Source organism: Centruroides vittatus, unplaced genomic scaffold (genome assembly GCF_030686945.1).
Source record: "Centruroides vittatus isolate TY-2023 unplaced genomic scaffold, ASM3068694v2 contig_3067, whole genome shotgun sequence".
Lineage (NCBI taxonomy): Eukaryota > Metazoa > Arthropoda > Arachnida > Scorpiones > Buthidae > Centruroides > Centruroides vittatus.
In genome coordinates, this window is record NW_027121970.1 from 176858 (window position 1) to 196426 (window position 19569).

General features: G+C 31.6%; 1 protein-coding gene across 1 annotated transcript in view; it reads left to right on the plus strand.

Moving 5' to 3' along the window:
* The first annotated feature begins 12014 nt into the window (after positions 1-12014).
* CycJ (Cyclin J) overlaps positions 12015-19569 on the plus strand; it is a 29866-nt gene continuing 22311 nt past the window's right edge. Inside the window, exon 1 of the mRNA XM_067267603.1 lies at positions 12015-12178. The gene's annotated coding sequence lies outside the window, so the exon portion shown is untranslated. The remainder of the gene's footprint in view (positions 12179-19569) is intronic.

Below are 19569 nucleotides of genomic sequence, written 5' to 3' on the forward strand. Positions count from 1 at the left end.
AGGAAAAAAAAAAGTTACGATGGATTTTATAATGTCAATTTACTGTAACGAGGTTACCTGTACTCACCATTTTGATAAGAAAATAACAAACGAAAATAAAATACTATCAATCGGAAAACGGAGATTTATTATTGAATGTAAATTAAGAATTATAATAATTAATGTATAAAACTTTTTATATATCGTTGAATACATTCAAATAATGCCCAAAAATCTTACTTGAGCCATGACGTCTCTCCCTCTCTCTTTTACCAATTAAACAATAGTAAAACTTTTTTCGCATATTCTAGTGTTTCTCGATTGTACCCTATGATTAATTAGAAACATGCGTTTTCTTGGACAAATTTTAAATTCCGTCAACGTTACGAGAAAATTCTCTAATTTTTTCGAACAATTTTAATGTTCTCCCCGGCCAGTTTCTTGTTTTTTGAAAATAAATAAAAGTAAATTAGTCCGATTTAAGAACTTTTATTTATTTTCGATAAAACAAAAATTTTCATATGTAACAAAGCTTTTTAAACGTATTCACTTAGACGTGAATACGTTTAAGTGAATACGTTTAAAAAGCTTGTTTACATATGAAAACACTTTTTAAAGATTTCCTTAGACTTGTTAAAGTAATTTTACATACATTCGTGTAACACATATACAGTATATATGTACGATTCGTTGTGGCTTTACAGAAACAACCGCAAGAAATTTCACCTCCCGAGTGCTTAGTCTCGACTTTCGCGAACAGAACACCGATGTGTTGGAGTGTCACGTGACACGAACTCGTTGGGCGAATGGTCTCACTCGACCGGTTGACATCGCGTGATATTCTCGAAACGTCGGTGTTACTGTTCGCTTAATTGGAGACTAGATGCCCTGGCTGCTTATAAAGAGCCACGACACGTTCTGGCATTAAAAAAAAAAAAAAAAAATACTACTATGCAAAATTTGTGTCGGGAGGGCACAATGACTGCAACGCCTTCCGGCATTATTGACGTGCCACAATACGTCGTTGCCGAAACAACACGAGGCATTTTTATCTCACGTGTACGACTATCTGCCATCTTCACTTCACGAGGTGAAGATGTCATTCGTTAGTTTTGATTTTACTTCATGCTTGCGAACACGTCATATTGACCGAATCTTTATTTGTTATAAAGAAATAACCGGGACTCGCTGTGGTATGTTTATACGGCCGGCATGCGTAGAGATATATTTTTTAAAAGTTTCGACACAAAATTTCGTTTGGTGACACTCTATACGCAGCCCGGACGCGAAATTTCTTATTGTGGTTGTTTCTGTGATCGTTTCCGATCTTTGAGCGTATGTACTGTACATGCATAAAGTTGTGACATATGTAACGTATGTACTTTACGTACACACATAAAGTTTACCACTCGGGCTTACACCGAACTTGAAAAAATTATTCGTACCGAATTACTTAAAGAACTTTAATCGCTCGTAAGTTTATCATATCAGTGTCCTTTGCCCTTTCCGTATTTAAAAGTCTGTAAAAATACAATTATTGCGGAATTAAAATTATAAAATAGAATCATTCGGTGAAAAGGTAGCGATATTAGTTTGGAGGGCGCCACTGACAATGATGATACACGAACCTATCGTTCTCTTAACCCAACGAGCTAGAATATACTAGAGGCAAACAAAAAAAACTAGATTTACTCGAGAAAAATAGATTCTAAAGTGATAATCCTGCCCCACACGCGGAACAGATTTGAATGTTTTGACTTAAAGTAAAATGGCGGTCTATAGTACCCGCCGTTGCCACCAAGAGCGCTGTATCTAAGGTCACAGCTACTCTGTATTCTAGCTCGTTGGGTTAACCTGTATCAGCAAGAACGATTCGGTGTATGAAATGTAATATAATTTCAAATATAAATGTTATTTATGATTTCGCATAATTGAATTTTATTTCAAATAATAATAATAAATATATTTTAGCCACGATAATAGAAAACGTTAAGTTTATCGGGCAAACAATTACGGAAATTATCGTTTCTCGATTCCCAATAGTGCAGAACGATATGATCGCGATTTCCTCTGAAACTAAAGCAAAGTCTACTTCAATGTTGCTGAATATTTTTAACGAATTCGATGTTTAAAAAATAAATGAACCCTACGGCCTTTTAGAAAATCAGCCTTACAATTTAAAAGCTTATATGTCCACGGTGGCCAAACTGTGGCTCTTGAGCCACATGCGGCTCTTTTCTAGTATACTTCTGGCTCACTGCAAGATACTTAAATTTATACCAAATTTGTTTTTATTATTTTTAATTTTGCTTTTATTATTTTTTATGTATGATTCCTGGATAATATAAAATAAATAATATATTGTTTGAAATAAAAAAGTCAAAATATGGTAGCGTTATACATTATTTATTAAAAAATAAATGTAATATTTATTAAATAACATAATACGTAAAAACATTAATAGAAAAAATAATTATAATTATGGTCATTTAAAAAATGCAGCATGTCAACTGTTATCATTATTTGGGTCAATGTATGAAGTTGAATCTTTATATTCTAATATGAAATTTATTAAATTGAAATTTCTTTCGCAGCTTACCAATTCCCATTTAAATGAATTGCTGTTACAAATTACACACCAAATTATCCAAACTCAGTTTCCAATTTACAAATTCATCCTTCAACTAGTAAAGACTAAATGTTAAATGATTTCGTTTTGTATTTTTTTTTTTTTTTTTTTTTTTTTTGCGTTAGTCAGTCGATTTATTGTTATTATTTTTAATAGTGGTGCAATCTTTTAAAGCTTTATGTATCAATGTGATTTTTTTTATTTTCATGCAAGTTAATTAATAAATGTGATTTTTTCAAAATTGTGTTAGTACTGTTTATTTTACTATATAAAAACTGACCAAATTTGTCTTTAGCTGTGGAAAAATATGTATATATGTATATGCGGCTCTTCAACGAATTCTGTTTTCAATATATGGCTCAAGTTCTAAAAAGTCTGGCCACCCCTGTTATATGTCATACTCTTTATAATTTAACCACCGTACAATTGGATGCCGATTCTGTTGTAATTATACAATACACCATCATAATTTTAGTCTCTCTTAATTGAATTTTGTCGATTGGGAGAAATATTATAGTTTAAATAATATTTTTATGATATTTTAAACCTTTTTTTTTACAAAATTTCTTTCGAGATCCCGTTCCTCTTCAGTTGTTCTATATCGGAAAATCATTCTACAGAATGACTTTACAGTTTAAAGTTTGCACTTTGCAGCTTACTTATTAGATTATAACAGCATATTTATATTTACCAGTCACACACTTTAACTATACATGTATATATTTTAATTTTATGTATCCGCTCTTAAAATTTTTTATTAGATTATATGCTTTGGTTTTACATATTTCAATTTACGGGTTACGTTGCTGACTGCACGTTTTAAAATATTAATTTTATAAAATTTAAAAACTTTTTTAAATTTACGAAACATAAAATATTCCTAAATTCATATTTTAATAAGAAAAGATGGAATTTTCCGGCGAGAAACTTTTAAGAAGGCCACGAAATGAATTTCGCAAGAAACATGTTATGCAGAGATACAACGTTTTTAAGATTAAATAAATTTAAATAATTAAAAATTTAATGGTTAAATTAAATTATGCGATCGATCATTTTATTTAAAATTAGTTTTTAAACGAAATAATAATATTTATATATTCAACATATGTTATTCGTATTTATATCATGAAGAGTTCATTCACTTATGGTTATATCTATGTATATTGAAACTGATAAAGTACTGTGTCATGCCAGTTTCTAACGTCAGTTACTTTCGTGCAGTAAGTGAGCGAGATTTATAAGAGAATCATTATCTTGAAATTTAAGAATTTATACTTTTCTTATTAGAAGTCTTGTTTGTTCAAAGACATCTTCTTTAAGAACCAAAAACTGGTGCGTTCGAATAGATAACGATTAGGAACTGCGCCATTTTATGAAGATCAGTACATTGTTTTTCCTATTCTTTTTGAAATCTCTAAAGAGATTTAAGAATTTTACAATCCGAGACGATCTATTTTTAATAAAGCAACGACCTTATTGAAAATGATCTTTAGAAATTAAACAATAAACTTTATTTAAAATTCGTAAACAAGAATGTAATCCAATACAGTACAATAAAAGTTGTGTTAACTAATTGAGAAATATTTTAGTTTAAAATTTACATTAAAAAATTTAATAATTTTATTAATTTAAATATTTAACGTAGAGGTTTCTGTTTGGCAGTGGCGTGCCGTGATATTTGATGATAGGGAAGCTGTGTTTCTGTAAGAAGCCGACTTACAGGGGCAATCAATTAATTGCGCGTCAAGGCCCGTTCGTATTCGTTTGTTCGATAAGCCAGTAAAAACCGTATACTTTTTAAAATGTATTTTTAATAGATTATCTGACATACTTAATAAATAACAGAGGTAATTATATTGAACTTATTAGATTCAATAAATTCCCTATGCCCTCTAAATGCCAATTCTTGCTTTGAGAAAAAACATATAACATCTATTAATTTAGATATATCTATTAATCGTAATTATCTTGTTATAATATTCAATATTTATTTTATATTGTCTACCAATGTTAAATTCTATTCTATTTTGATTTCCAAATTGCTTCAATTTTACATAAGAATCGTCATTCGTCATAAATTTTATCATCAAAATGTCGAAATTTTTTTGTTGACGTATTTATATTTAATTTAAGCATTGGTTTTTCTCTTTTAATAATGTTTTCTTTTTCATTATATGGTCTTGAGCCAAAACTTTTTTAAAATAAATTTTTTAATCACTAGCCACGATATAAGGGCTAAAATTAAAATTATAAAAAAACTTACTTGGTAAAACAAAATGTGTGATGAATATACATACCTAGTACAAAAAATTCTTCAATTGTACGAATATACTTTTAAAGAAACTTATAATTAAATATAACTTTGTGAAGAAACGTACATAAAAATAACAAAATATTCTTTACTTTTTAAATCTTAAAACAATCCACTTAGTGAAATACTGTAGCTCCCTACGAGTGGCTAATGAATGGAATCAGAGACGGTCCAGGTAGGTGTGTGCGTGCCAAATCCCGAGGGTGCCGATACCGGTCAATGTCAAATGCCTCTTTTGTCGTATCACTAGTATATCTCAAAGGACGCCACAGGGCTGTTGTAAATTCTAAACGTTTCTCACCATAGATGTAAATATGTTAAACTTAATAGTCATTTGTTTTCTAACTACTGTAATTCGTTTTAGTACCAGGCGTACACGGAAATCAGTTCCCCACTGTACTGAGCTAGTGATTGGTTCGGTTAAGCTTTTGTTTAAGTAAAATTCTGGCTATTTCAGCAGGGTTTTATTTATGTCCCCATTCCCTAATCTCTTAATTATTTAACTACTCTTAGTAGAAATAAGTCGAAACCAGTTACTTTGTACTTGAATATCTGTAGTCTTGGGAAAACATTGGAAAGACAATTTTTATAACAACGGATATATAAATCGTAAATTTAAGAAAAATAAATTCTAGAGCTTTTTTTTTGTACCATTGTACGTCTCATTCATTAAATTTGGTTGTAAATGATGCTGCCAAAGTAACAGTTAATTTTTTAACACTGTACTAGAATTGTACTTTTTTCTGCATCCCCTTACAGATGGGACATACTAAATCGTAATATCACCGGTTTAACATTGAAATCCGTAAGTAATATAAGACGGGAGAGCAGAATAAACACAGAATAAATATATCAAATATTTTAATGGATTTTTTTAAACTCATGTCAACTATACAGAACTATCATAAAAACATGCCAGTAAACTCCTATCGGTTGGGTTAAGTTATAAATCTAGTCTAGGGTGGGCAACCTTTTTTATAACATGGGCCAGAATAAATTTTACGTTTTTTCCGCGGGCCGTAGTAGTTAATTGACGCCTTCTTGTGACTTGTAATTTTTTTAGTCTGCAAACATGAAATAAATAAATAAAAAGTTAATTACTACATTTATTTCTCTTATCGTTTTCGAAAATTACAAAGAATTGGAAAAATAACTATTAATTAGTTATTTTTCCAATTTAACAATCCATTAAAGATCTCGCGGGCCAGATAGAAACTTTTCGTGAACCGTAGCTGGCCCGCGGGCCGGGGGTTGCCCGCCGTTAATCTAGTCTGCTCACGATTCACATAATCGGGCGAGGGTGGCCGAATATCTAGCAGGCGGCTAACAGCTCACAACCGCTCTGGGATATAAAATTGGATGTTTTATGCGTGTGTTGCTTCTACCAGCTAAACCGTGACGTTGGTGCTCTGTAAACCGCATGTGCCAATGCCTATATAATTTGGCTGATTGGAAACTGACCCGGTTTCGACATTTCTTCCGCCACCGAATTATTCGAATATACAATAGCAATATTATCGTTTTTTTCACATGTAGTATAGAAATTTGTAAAAGATACATAATGCAGTTATAATAAAATATTCATTTTAATTAATTAAAAGTACGTTAAAATATGAAAATTTATATTTTATAAAATACAAGGGAAGGTCATTGGAAGATGGAAGCAGCGCTTCCATCACTTCCAGTGACGGCACGCCACTGCTGTTTGTTAATCGAAATGACATTCTTACAGAAGAAATCTCAAAGTAATTCAAGAAGAATTTGGACTAAAAAATGTTCGTTAACGTGAGTACAGAATAGATTCAGATATTAATACATAGACTTTGATTTTAATTAAATTAATAGGAAATAAAACTTTGTCGATTAAAATACTTGCTTAAAAACAGATAATGTGAAAATATGTATCGTTTCTTGATGATCCTCGTTTTGTAATTACATACAATGTACCATTGAAAAATGCATGTTCAATTATGATAACAAGCCATTTAACTAACTTTTATCAAATTATATAATTTCCTAGCTTGTTGATTTACCTTTATCAAAAAAGAATTTAAAATATCTTTCATGTCACCAAAACAGATTTTAATTCTATTATTAGCAGGATTCAAAAACCAGCCAATTCGAAGACACAAAATCTGATAACGTTAATTCTATTTGAATTTCGCCAATTGAAAATTACTATTGCTTCTCAACTTTTGACATTCTTCGAACTTTGTTAAAAATAGTTTGCTAAATCTCTCGGATCTTCGTCGAATAATCGTGGAAACTGACAGAAGACGGAATGACATTTTTCTAAATTGAAATAGAAAATCAAAATATAGAAGAGGATACGGCAATGATTGTATTTACGAGAGGAAATTCGCAGTGTCCGACGTGTATTTTCTTGTTTCTACTTTTAGAAAAGTTGCGACGGTAAACACAAACAATGCCTAAAAATCGTGTTTACGTATTTCCTTTTTTCGCAAATGTAGGATGTCTCTTTTGCAGAAAACAGAAATCTGAATAACGTTCATTATTAGTGCCATTTGCTTTTATATTTTAAGACTCCTTCTGCCCTAAGGACACAAAGAGGACATTTTTACCACACTCATTGTAGATACGGACAGATACATTATGGAATGGCAGGGTGGTGAGGACTGAGCCACATATATTTGGGACAGACTGCCCATGTTCTTGACATTTCTAGAGATTGCTCTCCTGGATTTGATCCCGGATTTCGGAGCGATACGCCTCCGAATGACAGCTTGGTGAAGAATCGAGTTTGAATCCAGTTCGAGTTTTTCAAATGTTTTCGTGATAATATAGATTGGAATTACATTCCCTATCTTTCATCCGTACCAGCAGCAGGGGTGAAGAATTCTAAAAATTGACATTCTCATCTTTTCCTTCCGCAGACCCCTTCAGTTTTTCATACTATACAAAGCGTAACAAAAACTCCGTGTTAATATTTTAGGAATAGAATTTAGGTTCAAAAATAAGCTTAATATCCTCCATAAACATTTTTCAATTTCCGCTTCGTTTTCGAGCTCCCACCTGACACATCGAAACCAATTTTAAACCTCCCATCAAAAAGATATTACTGTTTGTTTTCCATTTCTGTGTACCAATATGTACAAACTGAAGTTTTATTTTAAAATAATGCTGAAAATTTTTGACATGAGTATTGAACTTCAATCCTTGACTCATTTACTCCGATCGCAGTTTGTTTTAATATGGGTATTGATCTTCAGTTGTTTTTATACAAAAAAGTGTAGTCCGCATCCATGAAGGACATTCTTAGCAATTTTTTAAAATTATTCTGACGAAATTTATTCAAAATAAAGTTAAAATCGATCACTTCTAAGTGAACACGGATGAACTTTATAATTGCATTTTACTGTATATAGGTGTCGTGTCTATGTCCACAAGCGAGCGTCGGATGGTGAACTTGTAATGCCATCTGTGGTCATTTAACAGAATTAGAACTGTCATTTATAATAATAATAATAATAATAAACTAACTAGCGTCTCCTGGAATTATTCCTGTGATAAAATGCTAAAGTTGTATCACGTGTGAAAATAATTTTTCCACATACGATAGTGTGAACAAAGATTCACAGCTAATATAAATGTAGTGAGTGTATGTTGTTCGTGTTAGTGAAGTGCAGGAAAACATTTAAAAAATTATGAATTATATCCTATTAATTCGTTAGAAGAAAAAAAGATTGGATTTGAAGAGCGAGACGCCTTTTTATTTAAAGAGCTTTAAAACCGAGACACTGAATGTTTTACTATTTATTGCAACGCGTGTTCATTGCAAATAATTAAATAAACTAGAAACTTTATTTAATTAGTAAGCTTAGACACTATCCAATAGAAAATTATAATATATTTTTATATATTCTTGTTGTACACTCGATATTCCGGCAGAACCTTTTAACAGTAGGCTAAAGTATCATACGAATGATAGAGACGTGTAGAAAATATTCACCGAGGAACTAATCGAAAAATAATAATTTTTTGATTTAGGCGCGATGAAGTTTGAAGATCGTCATAATCAAAAATTGAAGACAACAAATATTCGGCTTATTTTAATGAAGATCGGATTGATAGAACACCGGTAAACCGTGTAAAAGAAAATGCTGTACTTTGTATTTTTAGTGCATTTCCATCTTATCTGCAAACAGTGAGGTGAGTATTTTTTTATAATTTTAATTGTATCGTATCTGTTAAGATTGTTTAATTTCTTTTCAGTAAAGATGCGCCGCCATAAATGTGATAAATTATTAAAGATTTGTCAAATAAATAACCGAAATGTATTTACGTAGAAAGTTGCTAATGTGAGATAAGCAGAGGGTCAGGGGAAAACCTCGCTGACCACTTACGCTGCACGGGTTGGTAAAACTCGACCTCGTTGTCGTTGGATGGCTAGGAGGGCAAAAAGTGAGTGGTGAGGTGCGTCAATAAGTCGACAGGCGTCCTTACTTGGACAGGAGACAGGGTTTGACAAATAACAATAAAGGTTTATTAACTAAAAGCGAATATACAATAAAGATACACATACAATAAAGATATAAAGATAACTACTGCTGAAATGCGGATAAAATATTCCTATCGCTAATCGCGCTCTAACCAATAAAGCGGTCACGTGCCTAACTTCTAGTGGGAGAGAGTTTACAAAGTCGATATAACTTGATAGGTGGTCCGATGACCGTATGCGACGACCTCCTGGACTATGGAAGCTGGAATCAGTCTTATGTCCGGGACTGGAGACACTGGATTCAGACCTTCCTGGATGATCGCGCCCTTTCCAGAGTCGATCAGGTTTTTACACCATCATTGTTGGCATTGAGCCAGTCTATTATTCAATGTTCGATGACTACTCTGCTGACTCGCGATGACTGGGACTTCTGTTTTCTCTTTCTGATCTGATCGCGATGACTTGGATTTATGTTTTCTCTTTCTGATCGGATGTGTAATCAATATCCGATCGATTTCCTATCGAACTTGCGGGTCATGAACCCCCTTTTAACTCTCGAATTTATGCCCTCAAAACCTGCGGGCTCATACTAAGGTTAAAATGAGAATGTATTTACTAGCGCATTAAAAAATAAAGTGTCTTTTTAATCACCGGTATCTTCGAATACCGAAACATAGATAGGAAACCCAAGCAAATAATGAAGTAAGAACAATTAACATTTTATAAAATAAATTAAAAAAAACTAAAAATTATTTTAAAATACAATGTAATTTTATGTTTTATTCATAAAGAATATTTTTGACATTTTTAATTCTGGAAGTGTAAAGCAGATTGTCAAAAAAGATATATATTTTACAAAGACAATTACGAAGAGACGATTGCCGCTCACCAAGAGCTCGAAACGTATATACAAAATTTGAAATTTGATCACACTGGGGAGAGTTATTTATTCAAACAGAAAAACGGTATTATTGGGATTTATAATCTGTATTAGAAATTTAAAAGTATTGTTTGATAAATACGTTAAGAATGATGGTGGAGCTTTACATTTTTTTACTTTTTATAAACTAAGTCGAGATCACTTAAAAACATTTTTTGAAACGATACAAATGCGAGAAGGATGCAACCGTAATCCCAATGGAGACAATTTAAAGCTGTATATAAAACATTAAATGCATTTTGATTTGCTCAGTTATTCTAAAGGAAATTACATGCCATTAGAAGTATTAAAAGCAAAAAGCACTTCGGTATCATAGAAAATTATAAATTTTAACTGTCGCACCGTCGTCCATGCTCCCGTTCTCATCGATTGCGACCATTTATTTCATGCCGGTGCTTTAAGTGAGTGTTTTCGTCGCAAGGCAGGATCATCGCATAGACAAATGAGACAAATGTCTAGGGCCTGGTTCCTTGAAGAACCCCTTGAAACTGTCTATTTTGAAAAGATTTGTAAATAAGATAGCTTACTTTTCTGTTGAACAACTGTATATAATAAACAAAAATGTATATGGTTATGGCTTTTTATATGGTTATTGAGAATTATAAAATCTAAAGAAAATGTGTTCTTATGTTTCTTCTTGTGAGAGAGGGAGGAGGCCCGGTAAGAAAATATCTAGAGCCCCAAAGTGGGTTAATCCGACCTGTTTCGTCGTATTGTTTATTATATTGCTGGAATTATTAGAAAATTATCGTTTGTTTCGAAGCAAAAATCATACTTTATTAACGTTTGTTGATTTCTGTTTTAAAGCGAAGGAATGCCAATTTGTCCCTCGGAGGATGTGTTTTAATATTCGCGAAACAACCGAATCTATTTTTCGTAGATATATCGACATGGGCGTTGTAAGTAAGTTAACTGTGAAAATTTTAAAGTTACAAAGGATATATTTTTTTTTTCATATATTTCGGAGGTGGTCTCGTCGGTCCCGTCCGGGTTTGTAAGCCAGGCCGAACTTAGGACGGGTATAATTCAAAAGGCCCTCCTAGTGCCCACCGGGCAGAAATTTTATTTAAAAAGTTTTATATCCATTAACGAAACTTTTCCCATCCGGATACGTCGGGCCCGTATCTCGCCACCCGGCCCAACCCATAATGAACTCGATAAAAAGGCATTCCTAGTGTTTTTTTTTTTTTTTTTTTTTAACTCTTTCCGCCCTGTGGGCACTAAGAGGGCCTCTTTTAGTAGGCCCATTATGGGTTCGGCCAGGCCCACAATGGGGCGACCGGGTGGTGAGGGACGGGGCCCGACATATCCGAACGGACCACCCCCCGAAAAATTCCTGGGGATTATTCGACCCGTTCGGATTCGATCCCGGGTTCCCCAGAGCGGTAGGCTGCCACCTTTACCGCTCGGCCATCCGGCCACTGCATTCCTAGTGTTGAAAAGTGTTGAAAGGGAAAAGAGTTTTGAAAAAAGTCGTCGATCCTGCATGTAAATAGAATAATAAATTCTTGGTTTAATATTTAACCGTACGAAAATAAATAATGAATATGAATATCAAATTAATGAGCATTATGTTTATTGTTATAAACACAAAAAAAATAAATTTTAAAATATAAGACGATTAAATGTTTAAAAATACAAATTAAACGCCATAATTAAATAATACTTTAATTAATATACAAATTTAATGATTATTTTTATACACGAGAATAAAATGCAAATTTCGAAATCGAAAATGAAAAGACTAAATAAATAAAAATAAAAAGAAAGTTTAAAATGTGGCGCTACAATCAAAACACGTGTTTTGTAAATAAATTTGCCCATGGCTTTTGCCGAGGTTGGTTCCAGCCGCAAATAACAGTGAGTAAAGTCGTGCCGCTTATTATTTGATTTTTCTCTTTATCGTTTCTTAATTAATTGTAAATGCTGTTAAATTCATTTCCAATTCTTAAATTTATTTTATTTTTTTAAAGTCTGGATAATTTAAAAGTGAACGACAAGTGTAAACTGTCGTTCATTTGTTGTTAATATCCAAATAATGGTCGACTTTCTTGGTGTAGGTCATTGCCTATTGTTGATGTGTAGGACGCACTAAGTTATTGTGTTCCCGAACTTAAGAATAGTCTTGCATTGCAAACTTTTCGAATTTGCCTCCTTTCTATAACTGAATGGTAATGTGAACTAATCAAAAGTTATGGCCACATTAAACAAATTTTATTTCTCCTTTGGAGAAATACAAATAAGAGGAGTATTTATAAGTAGTGAGATGGTGTTTGTGTTTATCCCGACGAGAAGAAATTTGTTCGGTGACGTGACTGTGATGCGCAAAGTTTCCGACTGTATTTTATGTGTGTTGAGTTGTGTGGTGATGTTCTCGAATGTCTGGTGTCCGTACCATTTGATACCGTGATCTGGTGACGGCCACGTCGGGGAAAATTTAAAAATAAAGCGTGCGCGACTGTGTATTTTTGTCAAATTTTGATGTGTAAATTATATGCTTTGTTCTTAAAGCGTACGAGCAAATTTTATGGTGGATTTTGGTGCTTTGTTTGTTGTTGCAATGTTAAATTCTTTGATGGCTTTTTAAATTGGTTTTTGTGTTAATACATAAGTGTTAAACAATGCGAAAAAAACACTGAGTTCAGCGTTATATACACATTTGGCAAATGTGTATATAATGCTGAACTCAGTGTGTTTTTTGCATCATTTATACAGTACAGTCAAACCTGTTTTTATGCACTCTTTTTATGTGCGATTTTTATTTGTGCGATTTTTTTAATGCATTTTTAATTATGCGGTTTTTTTTGTGCGATTTTTTTAATTTGTGCGGTATAGTTGGCGACTAGTCTCGTGCGATTCGTCATGTCTCACGTTGACTTATTATAGCTAAATAAACTTATTATAGCATAAATGCACTTATTATAGTAATATTATTGCATGAATATGCGAAAAATGAAATAATTTACTTTTTAAGTCAACAAAACACCACCTGGACAAAAATATGTAAAACAGACGATAGACCAGACGATGCAGTCAAGTGCTGACATCTGTTGTCAATAAATTCTATTTCGTACGGTTTTGAGTTATTTTCTATGTGAGACTTTTTTTATGCGGTCCCTGTTGACCGCATAAAAAAAAATATTTTTTAAATTGTGTTGCGAAAACTATTTTTTACAGCCATTCGTGAAGTTTCGTGCGATTTTTTTTAATGCGTCTTTTTTAATGCGGTCCCTATCCCCCGCATAAAAACAGGTTTGACTGTATTTGGCGTGAAAATTATCATAGTGACATCTACATGTTGTTTTAAATTGTTTTGTCTCGTCTGTATAAATATAATATAAATGTCTTTTGATGTGAATAACGCATCGAAAACATTTGAATTGTATTTGCATTATTATTGACGTTAAAAAAACTGGTATTTTTGAAACTAATAAGAATATAGTATTTGGCATGCATGATGAGAGTTCTTAGATAAGTCTTTTAAGTGTTGGATTCTTTTGCACACTTTCTTTTTCCTCCATAAAAGTTTGTTTGAGATGCATTATTAAACACTGACTTTTTTTTTTACTATTATTATAAGTCAACTCGTCATATGCGTGCTTAAACTTGCAGACATAATTGACTTGTAATAAGTTGGTCAAAAATTTTGAGTGTCCAATAAGGCATCTCAAATACTCTTTCGAAGGGAGAAAGAAGTATGCAAAACAACAATCTGATGTTACACAGACAAATGAAAAGTTAAATTTTCAATGTTGTTCTAGTAATAGTCTCTTTAATCCGAAAAATTGACAGTAGACTGCCTCACAGCTTAACAGGTTCAAACTCCTTTATTGCCTTTTTACAAATGCATTTTGGATCAGTATTATTTTCTCTGACCCACCTTCAGTGCTATAAAACAAAATTTGTATATGTAACAAAAACTAATGCGAGAAGAAAAAACAAGAAACACTTTAAAAAACCATTTTTTCAATACCTTAAGTTCTTCACACACTCCTTTTACACCTATACAGTACTTTAAAGTTCCGTTCACATTGCCTTAAAAAATACGGTTTTTTCTATTGCAACAATGCACTACAGCAATACTACACAAATAATTACAAAAGTATAACATCTAATTAACGTTCTAGCCTATTTTTAATATAAATTTCAAAAGTTTTAAACAATCAATTACAGTCAAACCTGTTTTTATGCGGGGGATAGGGACCGCATTAAAAAAAACGCATTAAAAAAAATCTCACGAAACTTCACGAATGGCTGTAAATAATAGTTTTCGCAACACAATTAAAAAAATAATTTTTTTATGCGGTCAACAGGGACCGCATAAAAAAAGTCTCACATAGAAAATAACTCAAAACCGTACGAAATAGAATTTATTGACAACAGATGTCAGCACTTGACTGCATCGTCTGGTCTATCGTCTGTTTTACATATTTTTGTCCAGGTGGTGTTTTGTTGACTTAAAAAGTAAATTATTTCATTTTTCGCATATTCATGCAATAATATTACTATAATAAGTGCATTTATGCTATAATAAGTTTATTTAGCTATAATAAGTCAACGTAAGACATGACGAATCGCACGAGACTAGTCGCCAACTATACCGCACAAATTAAAAATTCGCATTAAAAAAATCGCACAAATAAAAATCGCACATAAAAAGAGCGCATAAAAACAGGTTTGACTGTATACATATGTACAGGCCTTCCATAAAAATGTTCTAAAACCTTACACATTTCTTTAAAAATCGCTACATATGTTATACACATTTGAAATAATCCCTTTTGGTACAGTTTTCTCCCGTCCACGACAATACGATTCTATTAATATAAATTACTGGCATGTTGCGCCCTCTATCAGGTTATACTATTGTTGGTCAATCTGTATTCCATTTCATATATTTACTAAATTATTATTATTACTACTATTATATTTTATTATTTCTACATGCTCTTTAAATTTACATTTATAGATATTTTTTTCATGGTGTAAAATTTTGGCATTATTCCTGTCTATTTGGCACTTGCTATTTATGTGGGTAAACCATGGGGAGGCATCATATTTTAACCGTATTGCTGCTTTGTGTTTCTTAGTACGTGATTCCAACGTCCGCCCAGTTTCACCTATGTAGTATTTCGGATATTGGCAATTACAATTAATTTTGTAAACTAATCCTGTTTTTTCCCATTTATTAATATTACTTTGGTTTGTTGCCTTATGTATTTGCTGTGATATTTTATTGGTCAAAGATGGGGCCAAAACTATATTATCCTTTTTAAGGAATTTAGAACAATTATCATATATATTTTTAGTAATGTAAGGAAAAGTTTTGTAATTAGTATCTTTTTTATATTTTATATTAAATTTATTTTTATAGTATTGTACATGCCAATTCGTTAATTTTTTGGATTAAAGAGACTATTACTAGATCAACATATAATACAGCTACCATAGAAAATTTAATTAAATTTCAATGTCAAATTTATTTATCGTATTTGCTTGAATGTAATATGCCGTCGAATCTAAGACACCTTAATTTTTATGTGCTTGCCTGTGGATTTTTGTTTTAAATAGATGACTCTAGACAAACTTATGTTGGTAGAAATGGTCAGTATTTATTGCAAGTTAAAGTAAGTTACATATTGTTGTCTTCTGCGATATTGAAATCAGGAGCTTCTTCACTTGCTCTGTTAAGCTCTTCTGAATCAACACTGTTTTAGTACATTCCTGAATACTAGTTTTAGTTTGTCATCATATATTTGTAGTTTTAGTTTACTAAAACTGCACTAATTAGTGAACTTCAAAGTTTGTTTTATTATGTGAATTAAAAATTGTCCCCTCTGAAATTTGCTTCTTGATCTACTACTGATATTACAAATGGCTGGCTCAATGGTTAGGAACAGTCTGAAGCACCAGAATGAAAGAGGTGGCAAAAAGTCAGTTAAAAATGTTCAAAAGGAGAGGAAAGGAATTAAATAAGAAAAATTAATAAGCTGAATACAATGTCCTATACATGGACTTTAAAGTTGTTTAAAAATAGTTCATATAAAAGTCAGTCCTCTCAATTGGTAGCTGTTTTGGAAGCAAGGGTGGCAAAAATCAGTTTCCCCACAACTGCAAGTTATCATTGAGCTTACACTTGATTACAAATGACATTATAGTCAAGAACATTTCTGGAGTAACCTATTAGTAAAGTAGCATATGTTACAGCCCGGCACAAAAGCTTTTAAGGTGTCTACAATGGTGGCTTCTGACATCTAATATGGGGGTGCTGTCTCATGAGAACCTGTACCATGCAATCCTAACTTGATTGGTGCTGGTTTTGATTTAATTTTGATAAAAATATTAATTCTATTTATTAGTGTTTCATTCTGTAAGCTCTCCTATGGCAGCAACCCCATATTAGATACTATGAGCTGCCACTGGATTTCTGGTGAAATATTCTTTCAATTTGGCTATTCTGTTGTTTAGTTGTCAGGAAGCTGCATGCTATGTGGTACATAAATTATTACAGACATCATTACCAACATGATACAAATAATTTAATTCAAATGTAACTAAGTTAAGTATATAACTATACTGTATATCTAAATGTGGTTGTATGTGAAAGAGTAGCATGGATGTGATAAATTTTTATAAATAATACATAAATATTTCAAGTCTCTCTCTATAACATGTTATACACTAGCTTAATCTAGCCCTGGTTAAGAATGTTCGAACTACATTATAAGAATATACTTTGGAGATATTATTCTATTTTTCTAAGCAGCTCAATTGAATTCTTGTATTTTTATATATACCTTTTTTATATAAAAGAATTGCTCCCTGACAGTGATTGGAACAAAGAATGGTGTCTTTTTAAAAATTTGATATTAATATATCAAATTTTTAAATGTCCTTACTCATATACAAGTAAGAGTAAGGATATAAAATTCACTGTTCAATTTATATGTATTAAATCATAATGCATACAAAAACATAAAACTTAAGAATTTGGAAAATAAGGTAATTAGAAAGTAAATTGTTTAAAATTCAAGAATTCAGAAATGTTAAGTTCATTCTTTTTTTTCTTTTTTTTAAAAAAACTATCAAAAGCTAAAAAAAGTTAAAGATTCTGTTTTTTGTTTCTATGGTATTGCAGATGTACAGAAGGAATGGCCTCACCTTTTTGAACTAATTTGTACTTTATGAATTACTATTAAGAAGTTTGTAAATTAAGGTATAATTGTATATAAGAAAATGCAGAAAAAAATGCAATGAATGGAGTTATGTTCTGATATAAGAAAATTTTATATAATTTTTTCATTGATTTTTCTATAGCCAGTAATAGTTGATCAACTCTTGAACTCGTGTCATTAGATACCAGCATTTAAGCTGTTTTTCTATTTTTAAATTGTTCATAATTTGTTTTAGCATTTATAATTATTGTTAATACATATTTTATTATGTTAGAGGATTATGTCCTATTGGTTGAAACTGATTCCTAGTGCCAAATTGAACCAAGATCATGACATCTACATAAAAAGGTGATTTATATATGTATATTGTTTCTTTGCACTACTGGCACATGTATCAATGTTCTTAAAAATTCTTGACTGACATGCTTAGTATGTTCAGTACTTTAGAACTTAACAAATCATCTTATTACAAAATGTTTCTGGCTTTTTGTGTAAGGGGTATTCTGTGGTATCTGAAGACATGTAATTGGTCTGTATTGTGTAGTAACTTATGTATGTGAAGTGCTATATAAGGAATTTGGCATGTCTATGGATTCTGTGTAAAATTTGGTAAGAAGATGTAATCTGTGTAAAATCTGTGCTAGTTCTTGTACAGGAATGTAAACATACGTAATCATTGACTAACGTAATCATTGATCGTAAACATTCGAAAAATGCTTGGCTGATGCTACCAAAAATATATAGAGAATATATGCAAATCGTGTTACATTTTGAATGTTGTATTCTGTCTTCAAAGTGTTTTTTGTTGCACTTTAGATGTATACATTTTATCAATGTGGTATAATTGGTGTGTTTTATACACATTTTTATTCTTCCTCCTTGATTTGCCTAGCTTCATTTGTGTTATTGGATTAGACCAAATAGCAACTAGTAGTATGGAAGTTTTTTCTATTATGTTTTATAGACAACTACTGTACAAACCAAATTAGTTTCTTTTAAGTCTGACTTGGGTGCAAACTTAATTTTGAGAATTATTAATATATTCTAAATATGTAATGCTTATCAATTTGATAAATTAATAATTATTAATTGTCTGAAATACATACTTTAAAAGTGTTCATAAAGTTTATAAAAAAAAAAAGCCTGTAATATTTTTCAGTGACATACACTCCTGTGTTTTATTTACAATTGTCAGTCTTACATTCTTTAATAGTTAACTTCAATTTCAGTTTTTATTACTGAAATTTGTTACAAATCAAAATTGTCTTGATTATAAGTATACTTAATGTTTTGTTTTTCATGTAGAAGTTACCAATAATGCATAAATTCATTTCATTATATAATAAACAGTGACTCCAGTTTACTGGGTTTTTTAAAATTTTAAAAATTATATTATAAATACTTGTTGTGGAATCATTACAAATATATTGGGTCACTTCAGCAAGTTTGAGAAACACTACATTAGGCTAATAGTCTAAAAGCTTTGACTTCAGAATAAGATTTATTGCTGGACTTAATAATGAAAAATGCTAAGTGAATGCCAGGCAGACATGGTAAATATAACAAAGCCAAATAATGGAAGCCAAAGTATCAGCTCCAAATATCATTTTTCCAGCTTGCCCAGCTGACTTAAATGGACAGTGATTTGATAATCCTTTTGATCTGATTTCTTATTAGGTCTGGATAAGAGCTTGGAAAACTCCAAAAGAATCACTTGAATTATAAATTTGGAATTCTGAGAAATTTTCTTTGTAGGAAAAAAATTTTGTATACATGCTTATATACAGGGTTGTTGAAATTAAACTTTCCCAATTTGGAGGGCTGGGCTCTGGAGAGGGTTGTATTGCTGAAAATGAAACCTTTGGACAACAGGTACTTTAGACCAGGGGTGGCCAACTTTTGTGCACATAAGATCTACTTTTTATCGTAAAAATGTGTCGCGATCGACTTGTTGTCATAGGCATAGTCTAAATGGGGAGGGGGAAGTGTGAAATACATACTATGTTTATACACTGTTTCAGTACGAAGTGCACTCACTGCTTATGAGTCGAGTCATAACTGCATGCATACAGTTGC